General features: G+C 41.0%; 1 protein-coding gene across 1 annotated transcript in view; it reads left to right on the forward strand.

The window, feature by feature from the left end:
- JCAD (junctional cadherin 5 associated) overlaps positions 1–16,696 on the forward strand; it is a 160,531-nt gene that overhangs the window by 73,118 nt on the left and 70,717 nt on the right. Inside the window, exon 2 of the mRNA XM_077268473.1 lies at positions 2,148–2,208. The gene's annotated coding sequence lies outside the window, so the exon portion shown is untranslated. The remainder of the gene's footprint in view (positions 1–2,147; positions 2,209–16,696) is intronic.

Raw genomic sequence — 16,696 nt, forward strand, 5'->3', positions numbered from 1 at the left:
CCTCCACATATGGGGTATCGGCGTACTCAGGAAAAACTGCACAACAAAATTTGTGGTTAAATTTCTGTTTTTACACTTGTGAAAATTAAAAAAAATGGTTCTGAAATAAAATGTTTGCAAAAAAAAGTTAAATGTTCATTTTTTTCTTCCACATTGTTTCAGTTCCTGTGAAGTACGTAAAGGGTTAATAAACTTCTTGAATGTGGTTTTGAGCAGCTTGAGGGGTGCAGTTTTTAGAATGGTGTCACACTTGGTTATTTTCTATCATATAGACCCCTCAAAATGACTTCAAAGGTGATGTGGTCCCTAAAAAAAACATGGTGTTGTAAAAATGAGAAATTGCTGGTCAACTTTTAACCCTTATATCTCCCTAACAAAAAAAAAATTGTTTCCATAATTGTGCTGATGTAAAGTAGACATGTGGGAAATGTTATTTATGAACTATTTTTTGTGACATATCTCTCTGATTTAAGGGCATAAAAATACAAAGTTTGAAAACTGCAACATTTAAAAAATTTTCGCCATATTTCCATTTTTTTCATAAATAATCGCAAGTAATATCGAAGAAATGTTACCACTAACTTGAAGTACAATATGTCACGAAAAAACAGTCTCAGAATCAGCGGGATCCAATAAAGCATTCCAGAGTTATAACCTCTTAAAGTGACACTGGTCAGAATTGTAAAAATTGGCTCGGTCATTAAGTACCAAATTGGCTCTGTCACTAAGGGGTTAAATAAGCAATGAGTGCTGCTTCTCTACATGCTAAACAATCACTTACACCAACATTGTCCTGATGATGTCAGGAGCTCCCAGCAGCCTCACCAAAATCACCAACATTGTCCTGATGATGTCAGGAGCTCCCAGCAGCCTCACCAAAATCACCAACATTGTCCTGATGATGTCAGGAGCTTCCAGCAGCCTCAACAAAATCACCTACATTGTCCTGATGATGTCAGGAGCTACCAGCAGCCTCAACAAAATCACCTACATTGTCCTGATGATGTCAGGAGCTAACAGCAGCCTCAACAAAATCACTGACATTGTCCTGATGATGTCAGGAGTTCCCAGCAGCCTCAACAAAATCACCAACTTTGTCCTGATGATGTCAGGAGCTACCAGCAGCCTCAACAAAATCACTGACATTATTCTGATGTCGTCAGGAGCTCCCAGCAGCCTCAACAAAATCACCTACATTGTCCTGATGATGTCAGGAACTCCCAGCAGCCTCAACAAAATCACTGACATTGTCCTGATGATGTCAGGAGCTACCAGCAGCCTCAACAAAATCACCAACATTGTCCTGATAATGTCAGGAGCTTCCAGCAGCCTCAGCCAAATCACCAACATTGTCCTGATGATGTCAGGAGCTCCCAGCAGTCTCAACAAAATCACCTACATTGTCCTGATGATGTCAGGAGCTACCAGCAGCCTCAACAAAATCACCGACATTGTCCTGATAATGTCAGGAGCTTCCAGCAGCCTCAGCCAAATCACCAACATTGTCATGATGATGTCAGGAGCTCCCAGCAGCCTCAACAAAATCACCGACATTGTCCTGATAATGTCAGGAGCTTCCAGCAGCCTCAGCCAAATCACCAACATTGTCATGATGATGTCAGGAGCTCCCAGCAGCCTCAACAAAATCACCAACATTGTCCTGATGATGTCTGGAGCTTCCAGCAGCACATTGGTCAGCTGACTAGCGATGGATGCTGCGTCCCTGCCAGACATGCCAGCACGCTGTCCTTCTTGGGCCTCCACTACACACCGGTTACACAGGTTTAGGCATTATACCTTTGTACAGATATTTCTGCTAATGTGCCGATGCTATATAACTACGTTCACCTACGCTTTCATCTTCCTCTGATACTAATCGTTACTGAAGAAGGCCTTTCATTGTGGCTGAAACGTTTTATTTGATAACTACATTAAATCACACAAAGCTCTGCATAAGTTGAGTGCCTATGTTTATTTTCTTCAGCCAAATCACCAACATGTCCTGATGATGTCAGGAGCTCCCAGCAGCCTCAGCAAATGAAATGGTGCTAATCTAATTAGTCAGTTCTTTGGATACAATATTTATGTAATAAAGTTACACAGTTAAATAACATTGTATAAGATAACAAAACTGTTCTTTTTCACAGGCTACACAGTCTGATTTGAAAAGACTTGATGACTGATACCAGCCAGGAATAATATCCCCCAGTGAGTATCGCAACTTATTCTACTACATGTATCATTGTAGCATTTCATTCTAGGGACTCATACTTGGAAATAATGGATTTCATGTGTTGTTTTTTTTAAATGGTTCTCCTTTTTCTTTTTAATGTATTTTAGGCTCCAAATATATTTTAATATCTACAGCAGCAAGTGTTCAATTTCCCTGCAGAGCCATCATAGGGGACATTGAGCATTACATTGGGACTATTGAAATCAACAGGCTATCTGTATAATGCCTGGGCATGCCGGGTGCGCCGGCCAAAAACAAGGTTAAGGGGGTTATGGGTAAAACTCTTCCAGGAGCTGTACCCTTTTTTAAATGACATTTATGCTTCTAGTTATAATTGGAGGTGATAATAAGAAATAATAATATGGAAAAATATTCATACAGTGATATCACTCACATCGGCACTATTTCTCCCATGGATCACATGACTTGCTCCTTAGGGTATGTTCATGTAGTGTTTTTTTTTTTTAATTTTGAAGCGGATCTCCTCCAAAATGCGCATCAATAACTGCTTCAAACACTCTTTCCATAAATTTCCAAAATATTTTAATGTTTAATCCATGTTACTGTTCATACAGAGAATTGTTATTTGACTAAGTTTTGAAAAAAAAAAAAAGAATTGACAAGTCACTTTTTTATGGAAATTCATAATGGAATTCATGACCAAATTTAAAGGGGTTGGTGACTATGTTACAAGTCCCTCTCATGTAGACTAACTGCAATAGATACGCTTCTATAAGCTGAGCTGCTCTCCTGGTCACATGACCTCCGGCTGAGAATCCTCTGACTTCCTGTGAGGTCACGTCAGAGTCTGGCTCCGTTCCGAGCTCAGGAAACTGATGGGTGGGCGGGGTTTGATGTGTGGGTGGGCGGGGCTCCATTCAGCAGTTCTCACTCTGGACCTGTGCAGTTTGTATATGTATGTGTACAGCAAGGTGGATTATTATATATAGAAGGGAATAGAAGTAAACATAGGCTAAAAGGCAGTGTGTATACATACAGCGTGTGTGTGTATATATATATATATATATATATATATATATATATATATATATATATATGAGAAAAAAAGGAAAAGAGCACACAAAAAATAAAAATGTGGGCTTTTAATGCCTGTACGGCATGGCAACGTTTCGGATATACAATCCTTTTAAAAGGATTTTTTTCTCTTATGATTGGAACCATTGGATCATTGGTTTGGAAAGCTTTGCACTACAATTGTGGTAATATGATGCTGTTCTGATTTTGCTCTCTCTCTCTCTCTCTCTCTCTCTCTCTCTCTCTCTCTCTCTCTCTATATATATATATATATATATATATCTTAATATATATAACGCTGAATGCGTGTGTGTATGTATGTGTGTGTGTATGTGTGTGTATGTCCGGGATTGGCATCTGAACCGTCGCAGCTACAGCCACAAAATTTTGCACAGTCACACGTCTGGACCCCGAGAGCGTCATAGGCTATGTTGTGAGGTGAAATTTTAACCCCACGCTTTCCAATTCACCAAACAATTTTGCCCCTATCTACATAATGGGGAAAAAGTGAAAGGAAAAGTGTTGGAGGCAAATTAACAGCTGCCAGATGTGAACAAGGGGGACTTAAAGAGTGAAAGCGATGGCGCCAAAGAGTATATACTGTACAGTTGCTAAGGTGGGGCCCCGACATGGGATAATCACCACACCACCACGGGGATATGAACACACACACAAAATGCGCCACACACTACCACGTGCTCGAACACATATACGACCCTCAGCACACATTTCACCACACATACACCAACCTCGCCACATAAAAGTCAAAACACAAAAGTCGCCGCTCAAAACTCGCCACGCGCAAAACTCTCCACATGCAAAACTCGCCACACGTGCAAAACTCACCTCATGGAAAACTCGCCACACGCAAAACTTGCACACGCAGAAAAATTGCCACATGCACAAAAGTTGCAACACATGCAAAAGTTGCCTCACACAAAACTTGCACATACTCAAAAGGCACCACACATAAAACTCACCATGCGCAAAACTCGCCATGCGCAAAACTTGCTGCACACAACTTCCTACACTAACCTGTCACATGCAACTCGACACACAAAAAGTTGCTACACGCATGTCGCCACACAAAACTCATCTCACAAAAGTCGCTACATGCATGTCGCCACACGCAACCCAACACACACAACTTGACACACGAAACTCGCCCTAAAACACACACAAGTCTGGTATTATCCTTCAAAAATAAAAATCTGATTAATAAGCTGAAAAACTACAAGAGCAACAAATGTACCATATAGGAATCCGGCAGCTGTCAGTCACATGACCAGTCTATTATGTGTATGTGTGAGCTAATATATACTGCCAGGGGGGAGGGCTTACTGTTGGCTGGGGATTTATCAGGCTGCCAATTTAGCTTACAAATACTGAGGTAAAAATACTGACCAAATAACGTGTGAACGAGGTCTAATACAGGAGGAGATGACATACAGATATATACTATATACAGGAGGAGATGACACACAGGTATAAACTATTTACAGGGGAGATGACACACAGGTATATACTATATACAGGAGGAGATGACACACAGATATATACTATATACAGGAGAGATGACACACAGGTATATACTATATAGAGGAGGAGATGACATACAGGTACATACTACATACAGGAGGAGATGACATACAGGTATATATTATATACAGGAGGAGATGACACACAGGTATATACTATATACAGGAGCAGATTACCTACAGGTATATAGTATATACAGGAGGAGATGACATACAGGTATATACTATATACAGGAGGAGATGACACACAGATATATACTATATATAGGTGAGATGACACACAGGTATATACTATATACAGGAGATTACATACAGGTATATCTAATATATAAAGCTGAATGTGTGTATGTATGTATGTATGTGTGTATGTCCGGGATTGGCATCTGCACCGTCACAGCTACAGCCACAAAATTTTGCACAGTCACACGTCTGGACCCCGAGAGCATCATAGGCTATGTTGTGAGGTGAAATTTTAACCCCGCGCGTTCCAATTCACCAAACAATTTTGCCCCTATCTACATAATGGGGAAAAAGTGAAGGGGAAAGTGTTGGAGAAAAATTGACAGCTGCCAGATGTGAACAATGGGGACTTAAAGAATGAGAGCGATGGCGCCAAAGAGTATATACCGTACAGTTGCTAAGGTGGGGCCCCGACATGGGGTACTCACCACACACGGGGATATGAACACAAACACAAAATGCGCCACACACTACCACGTGCTTGAACACATATACGACCCTCAGCGCACATTTCACCACACATACACCAACCTCGCCACATAAAAGTCGAAACACAAAAGTCACCACTCAAAACTCGCCACGCGCAAAACTCGCTACATGCAAAACTCGCCATATGCAAAACTAGGCTCACGCAAAACTCACCTCATGGAAAACTCACCTCATGCAAAACTTGCACACACAGAAAAATTGCCACATGTACAAAAGTTGCACCACATGCAAAAGTTGCCTCACACAAAACTTGCACATACTCAAAACGCACCACGCATAAAACTCGCCACGCGCAATACTCGCCATGCTCAAAACTTGCTGCACACAACTTGCTACACTAACCTGTCACATGCAACTCGACACACAAAATGTTGCTACACGAATGTCGCCACACAAAACTCATCTCACAAAAGTCACTACATGCATGTCGCCACACGCAACTCAACACACACAACTTGATACATGAAACTCGCCCTGAAACACACACAAGTCTGGTATTGTCCTTCAAAAATAAAAATCTGATTAATAATCAGACAAACTACAAGAGCAACAAATGTACCATATAGGAATCCGGCAGCTGTCAGTCACATGACCAGTCTATTATGTGTATGTGTGAGCTAATATATACTGCCAGGGGGGAGGGCTTCCTGTTGGCTGGGGATTTATCAGGCTGCCAATAGCAACCAATCACAGCTCAGCTTCTATTTTGCTACAGTTAATTAATCTGAGCTCTGATTGGTTAATATAGGCAACAAAGACAATCTCAGTATAACAAAGCTAATATATGTTGTGGAATTCTATTAGCTTAGTTTTTGCCTTTTAATAATTACATTTCTATCTATTTGTTTTGTGGTTTTTGTGTGCAGAATAAATTTTTGTTAACACATTCTATTTTGCTAACAGCAGTCATTAACCCAGGTGAAGCTGGGTAGTACAGCTAGTATATATATATATATATATATATATATATACAGTACAGACCAAAAGTTTGGACACACCTCCTCATTTCAAGATTTTTCTGTATTTTCATGACTATGAAAATTGTACAGTCACACAGAAGGCATCAAAACTATGAATTAACACATGTGGAATTATATACTTAACAAAAAAGTGTGAAACAACTGAAATTATGTCTTATATTCTAGGTCCTTCAAAGTAGCCTTCTTTTGTTTTGATGACTGCTTTGCACACTCTTGGCATTCTCTTGATGAGCTTCAAGAGGTAGTCACCGGGAATGGTCTTCACGTCACGGGTGTGCCCTGTCAGGTTTAATAAGTGGGATTTCATGCCTTATAAATGGGGTTGGGACCATCAGTTGTGTTGTGCAGAAGTCTGGTGGATACACAGCTGATACTCCTACTGAATAGACTGCTAGAATTTGCATTATGGCAGGAATAAAGCAGCTAAGTAAAGAAAAACAAGTGGCCATCATTACTTTTAGAAATGAAGGTCAGTCAGTCCGAAAAATTGGGAAAACTTTGACAGTGTCCCCAAGTGCAGTGGCAAAAACCATCAAGCGCTACAAAGAAACTGGCTCACATGAAGACCGCCCCAGGAAAGGAAGACCAAGAGTCACCTCTGCTTCTGAGGATAAGTTTATCCGAGTCACCAGCCTCAGAAATCGCAGGTTAACAGCAGCTGAGATTAGAGACCAGGTCAATGCCACACAGAGTTCTAGCAGCAGACACATCTCTACAACAACTGTTAAGAGGAGACTTTGTGCAGCAGGCCTTCATGGTAAAATAGCTGCTAGGAAACCACTGCTAAGGACAGGCAACAAGCAGAAGAGACTTGATTGGGCTAAAGAACACAAGGAATGGACATTAGACCAGTGAAAATCTGTGCTTTGGTCTGATGAGTCCAATTTGAGATCTTTGGTTCCAATCACCGTGTCAGATAACCTGGCCTCCACAGTCACCAGACCTGAACCCAATCGAGATGGTTTGGGGTGAGCTGGACCGCAGAGTGAAGGCAAAAGGGCCAACAAGTGCTAAGCATCTCTGGGAACTCCTTCAAGATTGTTGGAAGACCATTCCCGGTGACTACCTCTTGAAGCTCATCAAAAGAATGCCAAGAGTGGGCAAAGCAGTCATTAAAGCAAAAGGTGGATACTTTGAAGAACTTAGAATATAAGACATAATTTCAGTTGTTTCACACTTTTTTGTTAAGTATATAATTCCACATGTGTTAATTCATAGTTTTGATGCCTTCAGTGTGAATGTACAATTTTCATAGTCATGAGAATACAGAGAAATCTTTAAATGAGAAGGTGTGTCCAAACTTTTGGTCTGTACTGTATATATATATATATATATATATATATATATATATATATATATATGTACACACGCTGTATGTATACACACTGCTTTTTAGCCTATGTTTACTTCTATTCCCCGTAGCAATGCACTACACAAGATATGTTGATAAGGGCGGACCGGGAGGGGTTTAGGCGGAGTTACAGGGGGTCCGCTCACTGCTGGCTTGCAGTTGAGCACAAGAGCTGATGGTAAATGTGGTCAGAGGTATCAGATGGGAGCATAGGATTTTATTTGTTAACGAATCAATGGTACTAGTGAAGATAAGAAACATTGTAATTCATCTTATTAGAAAAAAAGTGCATATTTTCCTACTTATCGGTCACTTCTTTTCTCCTCCCATTTTATGAACTCTAAAAAGCTGCTTAACTCTGACTGGATCTATCTTTACTAAGGAATCAAATTTTCCCTAGCTCTGATCGAAGTCTATGAAGAGGGGAAGGAGCTACAGACAAACTGCTGAGGCTTCCTGTGACTATAGTATGTAGAGGGAAGAACTGCTAAAGATCCAGGATGTTTTCTCTCCCCCACATAATTTTTATAACACTTGGGCCCATTTTTCAAAATGATTTTTTTTTGCTCCCCAGTATCGAAATTAATAAAACCAACTAGCTCTCTCCAGATGTTCCATAGCTGCTGCATATGACATGTATTTCCTTGATTAACGTTATATGTTTGACTTGGATTTTTTTTTTTTAATTTGCACTTCTGTACTTTAAATTAATAACTTATGAAGTGCAGTCTTCCTCATCCAATGGGTGGGTCAATCAGATGAGATTTTAAAGGGGATGCATGGTTTATAAAACTCATTTACCTAAATACCCAATTAAGGAATTTTGTTCTAGTAGAGACTATCCCCCTATTCAGTACCTGCATCTATTAGCTAAATTGCTGAGTGTCTACCAAGAGTATCTCTCAGACTGGAAGACACAATACAACTATTCTTTACAACCCATTGATTTCAGTGTGAACCATGTAGTTCTTCATTTCCCCTAAGGTGGCGCTGTTCCCATACAGATTGCAAGTAGTGATGAGTGAGCGTGTTCGGATAAGGTGTTATCTCAGCATGCTCAGGTGCTAACTGAGTGTCTTTGGCGTGCTCGAATAATATGTTCAAGTCCCCACAGCTGCATGTCTCGCTGCTGTCATCCACAACACATGCAGGGATTGCTTAACAAACAGCTGCGAGACATGCAGCTACAGCAACTCGAACATAGTATTAGAGCGCATCAAAGACACTCTGTTAGCACACGAGCATGCTCAGATAACACCTTATCTAAGCACGCTCACTCATCACTATTTGCAAGGAATTGTTGAGGGTTCCCGCATCAGTATAACCCGTGATCAGCTTATGGTTAGGAGACCTTTCCAACAAAAAGGAATTGTCCAAAGTTTTATTCTCATTGCTTCTTCACACTCTTTAATATTTTTAAAATAAATGTGCCTTAAGAAAATCACCTAAAATTAGGGTTTTATGCATTTTATGATTTTCCATATCACTTTTCTAAGTGAAAAAAAAAACCTAAGAAATCTTGTGATTTTTACACTTTTTTAGACTGTCCTGAACAGCAGTCTCACTATCATCACAGACAGGATTGTGATGAAAGGTAACATCTCTATATTCAGTAGATAATATTGGATCTACCAGTCACAGTATGTGATGGCCGCACCGCACCGTCTCCATTTCCTTTCCTTTCACAGTCACCATTTACCAGAGCAGAACATGCCCATAAAATATTTCTATAAGTCACTTGAGTCAGAGCCACTCTATTGCAGCGTATGCCCATGTGTTTTCTGAAAAGAACGGGATGTATGGGTCCAGTATTAGGCCTTGTGGCTAGTGTTACAATTACTATATACAATGTATATACAGTGGGTGAAATAAGTATTTAACACGTCACTAATATTCTAAGTACATGAATGTATTTCTAAAGGTGCTATTGACATGAAATTAACAGCAGATGTTGGTAACAAACCACTCAATCCACACAAGTAAAGCAATCAGACTGTAGATGTCCATAAATTAATTATGTGTAAAAATACGAAATGACACAGGGAAAAAGTGTTGAACACACTTACTGAAATGTAGTCATTACTTTGAACAAAAGCCTTTATTGGTGATGAAAGCTTCAAGACGCCTTCTGTATGGAGAAACTAGTCGCAGGCATTGCTCAGGTGTGATTTTGGCCCATTCTTCCACATAAACGCTCTTTACATCATGAAGGTCCCGTGGGCTCCTTCTATGAACTCTGAGCTTTAATACCTTCCATGCATCTTCTATTGGATTTAGGTCAGGTGTTTGGCTGGACCATTGTAGAAGCTTTATTTTCTTTCTGTCAAACCAATTAAGAGTTTCCTTTGGTGTGTGTTTTAGATCATTGAGTTGTTGAAATGTCCACCCTCATTTCATCTTGGTAGATGGCAGCACATTTTTATCAAGAATGTCTCGGTACATTTGTCCTTTCATCCTTCCTTTAATAATATTAAAGGGAACCTATCACCCCGTTTTTTTCGGTATGAGATAAAAATACTGTTAAATATGGCCTGAGCTGTCTATTACAATAGTGTAGTTTGTGGACCCCGATTCCCCACCTATGCTGCCGAAATACGTTACCAAAGTAGTCATTTTCGCCTGTCAATCAGGCTGGTCAGGTCGGATGGGCGTGGCTTCTTCCCCCAGATATTGCGTAGTTTTCCGTTGGTGGCGTAGTGGTGTGCGCATGTCCAACGTCCCCAATCCTGCACGGGGGGGGTGAAAATAGCAGCGATGTCCGTTATTCCATTGGTGGTCGGTGGGCGCGGCCATCTTCCTTTGGCCGCGCATGCGCAGAAGCGGCGCTCTGCTGGCCGCGGCTTTAGGAAAATGGCCGCCGCGATCTCCATCTGCGCACGCGCGGCATCCCGCGGCCATTTTCCTGAAGCCGCGGCCAGCAGAGCGCCGCTTCTGCGCACGCGCGGCCAAAGGAAGATGGCCGCGCCCACCGATCACCAATGGAATAACGGACATCGCTGCTATTTTCACCCCCCCCGTGCAGGATTGGGGACCTTGGACATGCGCACACCACTACGCCACCAACGGAAAACTACGCAATATCTGGGGGAAGAAGCCACGCCCATCCGACCTGACCAGCCTGATTGACAGGCGAAAATGACTACTTTGGTAACGTATTTCGGCAGCATAGGTGGGGAATCGGGGTCCACAAACTACACTATTGTAATGCACAGCTCAGGCCCTATTTAACAGTATTTTTATCTCATACCGAAAAAAACGGGGTGATAGGTTCCCTTTAAGTTTGCCAGTGCATTATGCTGAAAAACAACCCCACACCATGATGTTCCCACCTCCAAACTTCACTGTTGGTATGGTGCTTTTGGGTGATATGCTGTACCTTTTGGCCTTTAAGCATGGTGTGTATTATGTTATCCTAAGAGTTCAATTTTGGTCTCATCTGACTTTATACTCCCAGTATCTCACGCGCTTGTCTAAATGTTGTTGAGAAAACTTTAAATGCACTTGAACATGCTTTTTGTTAAGCAATGGAGTCTTGCGTAGTGAGCGTGCATACAGGTCATGGAGGTTTAGTGCATTACTTATTGTTTTCTTTGAAATAATTGTACCTGCTGATTCCAGGTTTTTCAGTAGCTCTTCAAAATGTGTTTCTTGGCTCTTGGACAACTTGACTGATAATTATTTTCATTCTTCTGTCTGAAATCTTTTGGGTAGCACCTGGTTGAGGCCAGTTTATAGTGAAATTGTTATTTCCACTTATGGATTATGGCCCGAACAGTGCTCACTTGAACCTTCAGTAATTTAGAAATTCTTCTATATGGAATGCCATCGGCATATTTTGCAACAATAAGGTTGCAAAGGTCTTGAGACGGCTCACTGGTTTTACCCTTCGTGAGATGTTTCTTGTGTGGCTCCTGGGCAGCAAGACACTTTTTTTTATAGGTCATTAGTTGAACCAGCTGATATTATTTTTCACTAAGTGGCAGGATTGCTTTCACATTAGTAATATATTTTAGCTGGAGTGAGGACTTTCCATGTTTTTTTGCACCTCTGCCTCTTCATGTGTTTAATACTTTTCCCTGTGTAATTTCTCATTATTACACATAACTTAGTTTATATACATCTATGGTTTGATTTCTTTGCCTGTGTGGATTGGATGGGTTGTTTCCGACACCTGGTAAGAATTTCATGTCAATGGCACCTTTAGAAATATATATTTTTTATTTTTATTAATATAGCCCAAAAACATGATTTGTATAGCTCATTTGTTTATGCATTTGAGTCTATTTAAAAATGACAAACGCTCTATAATATAGTAATGGCTGAAGCAGGGAATTATTTGGTTATAGAATAAGACACTTAAGTTCAACGTGGTTGCCTTGTTGATTGTGGGTGATCCACTGATTATATTAACAGACTGGAAATGAATGAACTAGTCTGCATCCTCAGGAAGAAACATGTATTAGGTGGGTGATGTCACCACATTGTAACAAAGGCTCCTCTGGGATAACCAAGCCCCTAAAACTTTCCTAAAATGAATGGGGTAATAAGTATGGTATTTCAAATGTTAGTTAGCTCTAAGAGTTTATTAACTTTCCAAGCAAATGCTGTGTTCCTTCGTTTGTCGCTGTTAGGGACCATACTCTGTGACACCTTAGATTGGAGGTATCTGGTGGCTACTTTGGGCAATAAATATACAGTGGGGGAAATAAGTATTTGATCCCTTGCTGATTTTGTATGTTTATCCACTGACAAAGACATGAACAGTCTATAATTTTAAGGGTAGGTTAATTTTAACATTGAGAGATAGAATATCAAAAATAAAATCCAGAAAATCACATTGTGTAAATTATATAAATTGATTTGCATTTTGCAGTGAGAAATAAGTATTTGATCCCTCTGGCAAACAAGACTTAATACTTGGTGGTAAAACCCTTGTTGGCAAGCACAGCAGTCAGATGTTTTTTTGTAGTTGATGATGAGGTTTGCGCACATCTCAGGAGGAATTTTTGTCCACTCCTCTTTGCAGATCATCTCTAAATCGTTAAGATTTTGAGGCTGTCACTTGGCAACTTGGAGCTTCAACTCCCTCCATAAGTTTTCTATGGAATTAAGGTCTGGAGACTGGCTAGGCCACTCCATGACCTTAATGTGCTTCTTTTTGAGCCACTCCCTTGTTGCCTTGGCTGTATGTTTTGGGCCATTGTCTTGCTCGAAGCCCCAGACACGACCCATTTTTAATGTCCCAGCGGAGGGAAGGAGGTTGTCACTCAGGATTTTACGGTACATGGCTCCATCCATTCTCCTATTGATGTGGTGAAGTAGTTCTGTGCCCTTAGCAGAGAAACACCCCCAAAACATAATGTTTCCACCTCCATGCTTGACAGTGGGGATGGTGTTCTTTGGGTCATAGGCAACATTTCTCTTCCTCCAAATACGGTGAGTTGAGTTAATACGAAAGACCTCAATTTTTGTCTCATCTGACCAGCACCTTCTCCCAATCACTCACAGAATTATCCAGGTGTTCATTGGCAAACTTCAGATGGGCCTGCACAAGTGCCTTTCTGAGCATGGGGACCTTTGGGGCACTGCAGGATTTTAAACCTTTACGGCGTAATGTGTTACCAATGGTTTTCTTGGAGACTGTGGTCCCAGCTGCCTTGAGATCATTAACAAGTTCCCCCATGTAGTTTTAGGGTGATCTCTTCCTCGTGATCAAGGATACCCCACAAGGTGAGATTTTGCATGGTGCTCCATATTGATGTCCATTGACAGTCATTTTGTATTTCTTCTATTTTCTTACTATTGCACCAACAGTTGTCTCCTTCTCACCCAGCGTCTTACTTATGGTTTTGTAGCCCATTCCAGCTTTGCGCAGGTCTATGATCTTGTCCCTGACATCCTTATAAAGCTTTTTGGTCTTGCCCATGTTGTAGAGGTTAGAGTCTGACTGATTAAATGAGTCTGTTGACAGGAGTTTTTTTTTAAAGGTGACTTTAATGCAGGTAACGAGTTGATTAGGAATGTCTAACTAGTCGGTAGGAGCCAGAACTCTTAATGGTTGGTAGGGGATCAAATACTTATTTCTCACTGCAAAATTAAAATAAATTTATATAATTTATATAATGTGATTTTCTGCATTTTATTTTTGATATTCTATCTCTCAATGTTAAAATTATCCTACTCTTAAAATTGTAGACTCTTCATGTCTTTGTCGGTGGGCAAACTTACAACATCAGCAAGGGATCAAATACTTATTTCCCCTACTGTAAATATATTTTTGAGTAATTTAAATGAATCTATCATCCTAGATTTGCTTATGTAACTAATGGCAGGCTAGTATCATAGAATAATTGTAAAATGTTTTATTTCTACAGAGATTTAAGGCGTTTGTCCACATAGAAAATTATCACCTACCCACTACTGAGTCTCAGATTGATCATGATTATTGGGGTCCCATGTCCCCATTTGAATTAACCTGTAGTGAAGCATGCACACTACCACTGCATTCATTGTCTATGGGCATTTTCTTAATAGTTTTAGTTCAATTATTAAAGTTTAATTAAACCCTTAATTAAAAACTTCAGAAATAGCAGTTTTTTCACTGGCAACTAAATATTAAATCATGTTAAATCAGATCTAAATCATGTTGTACTTGCAGTCCGATCTGTGTTTAGCATGGTTTAAAGAAGGGGAAGCGGAGCAGAATGATACATCGGTTTGTTGGAAAAGATAATAGAATAGAACTTGTATTGTGAATTCCGTTCTCGGGCTCCCTCCTGTGGTCGTGAATGGTACTTTGGTGAGTTCTGTCCTTGGACACCCTCTGGTGGCTTTGAGTGGAACTGCTGATCTTTGAGGTTGGCTTTCTCAGCTGCCTTCGTTTATTGCTGCTGCTGGCTTCCCTATTTAACTCTGCCCAGGTCGTTAGTTTATGCCAGCTGTCAATGTCTCAGTACTGGTTCAGATCTCTCTTGGATTTCTCAGATGACCTGTCTACTCCAGCAGAAGCTAAGTCTTTGCTAGTTCATTTGCTGTTCATTGGTTTTTTAATATATTTCTCAGTACATGCTATGTTTCTAGTCCAGCTTGCTATTATGATATTTCCTTGCTAGCTGGAAGCTCTGGGGGTGCAGAGCTGCACCTCCACACCGTGAGTCGGTGTGGAGGTCCTTTTGCACACTCTGCGTGGCTTTTGTAGTTTTTAATACTGACCGCATAGTTCCCTTTCCTATCTTCTGTCTATCTAGAGAAGATTCGGCCTCCTTTGCTAAAATCTGTTTCATTCCTGTGTTTGTTACTTCCCTCTTAACTCACAGTCAATATTTGTTGGGGGCTACCTTTACTTTGGGGAATTTCTCTGAGGCAAGGTAGGCTGCTATTTCTATCTTTAGGGGTAGTTAGCTCTTAGGCTGTGAAGAGGCGTCTAGTGAGAGTTAGGTACGCTCCACGGCTATTTCTAGTGTTTGTGATAGGATTAGGAATTGCGGTCAGTAGAGTTACCACTTCCTCAGAGCTTGTCCCAGGTTTTCCATTTTAACCATCAGGTCATTTCGGGTGCTCCTAACCACCAGGTCCATAACAGTACAGCTGGCCCACAAAGTGTTAATGCATCTCAAAAGAGGGAAAAGAGAAGTTCTGAGGCAATTTTTTTTTCTTTGCAGCTTGTTTTGTCTTTCTTTTCCCCTTAACCTCTGGGTGGTTCAGGACTCAGGTGTAGATATGGATATTCAAAGTTTGTCTTCTTGTGTGGATCAACTCGCTGCTAGGGTACAGAGTATTCAAGATTATGTAGTTCAGAATCCGATGTTAGAGCCTAGAATTCTAATTCCCGATTTGTTTTCTGGGGATAGATCTAAATTTTTGAATTTCAAAAATAATTGCAGACTGTTTCTTGCTCTGAAACCCCGCTCTTCTGGTGACCCCATTCAGCAAGTGAAGATTGTTATTTCTTTGTTGCGTGGTGACCCGCAAGACTGGGCATTCTCCCTTGAGCCAGGAAATCCTGCATTGCTTAATGTAGATGCATTTTTTCTAGCGCTTGGATTGCTTTATGACGAACCTAATTCTGTGGATCAGGCAGAAAAGATCTTGCTGACTCTATGTCAGGGTCAGGATGAAGCAGAAGTATATTGCCAGAAGTTTAGAAAGTGGTCTGTGCTTACACAATGGAATGAGTGTGCCCTGGCAGCAATTTTCAGAAAGGGTCTTTCTGAAGCCCTTAAAGATGTTATGGTGGGGTTCCCCACACCTGCTGGTCTGAATGAATCAATGTCTTTGGCCATTCAGATTGATCGGCGTTTGCGCGAGCGCAAAGTTGTGCACCATTTGGCGGTGTCCTCTGAGCAGAGGCCTGAGCCTATGCAATGTGATAGGACTTTGACCAGAGCTCAACGGCAAGAACACAGACGTCAGAATGGGCTGTGTTTTTACTGTGGTGACTCCTCTCATGCTATCCCTGATTGTCCTAAGCGCACTAAGAGGTTCGCTAGGTCTGTCACCATTGGTACTGTGCAGCCTAAATTTCTCGTCTGTTACTCTGATTTGCTCATTGTCGTCCTACTCTGTTATGGCATTTGTGGATTCGGGCGCTGCTCTGAACTTGATGGACTTGGAGTTTGCCAGGCGCTGTGGTTTTTCCATGGAGCCTTTGCAGAGTCCTATTCCCTTAAGGGGGATTGATGCTACGCCATTGGCCAAGAATAAACCTCAGTACTGGACTCAGCTGAGCATGGCTCCCGCATGGCTCCCGCACATCAGGAAGATATTCGCTTTTTGGTGTTGCATAATTTGCATGATGTTGTCGTGTTGGGTTTGCCATGGTTACAGGTTC

This window comes from Ranitomeya variabilis, chromosome 6 (genome assembly GCF_051348905.1).
Source record: "Ranitomeya variabilis isolate aRanVar5 chromosome 6, aRanVar5.hap1, whole genome shotgun sequence".
In the NCBI taxonomy this organism is placed as follows: domain Eukaryota; kingdom Metazoa; phylum Chordata; class Amphibia; order Anura; family Dendrobatidae; genus Ranitomeya; species Ranitomeya variabilis.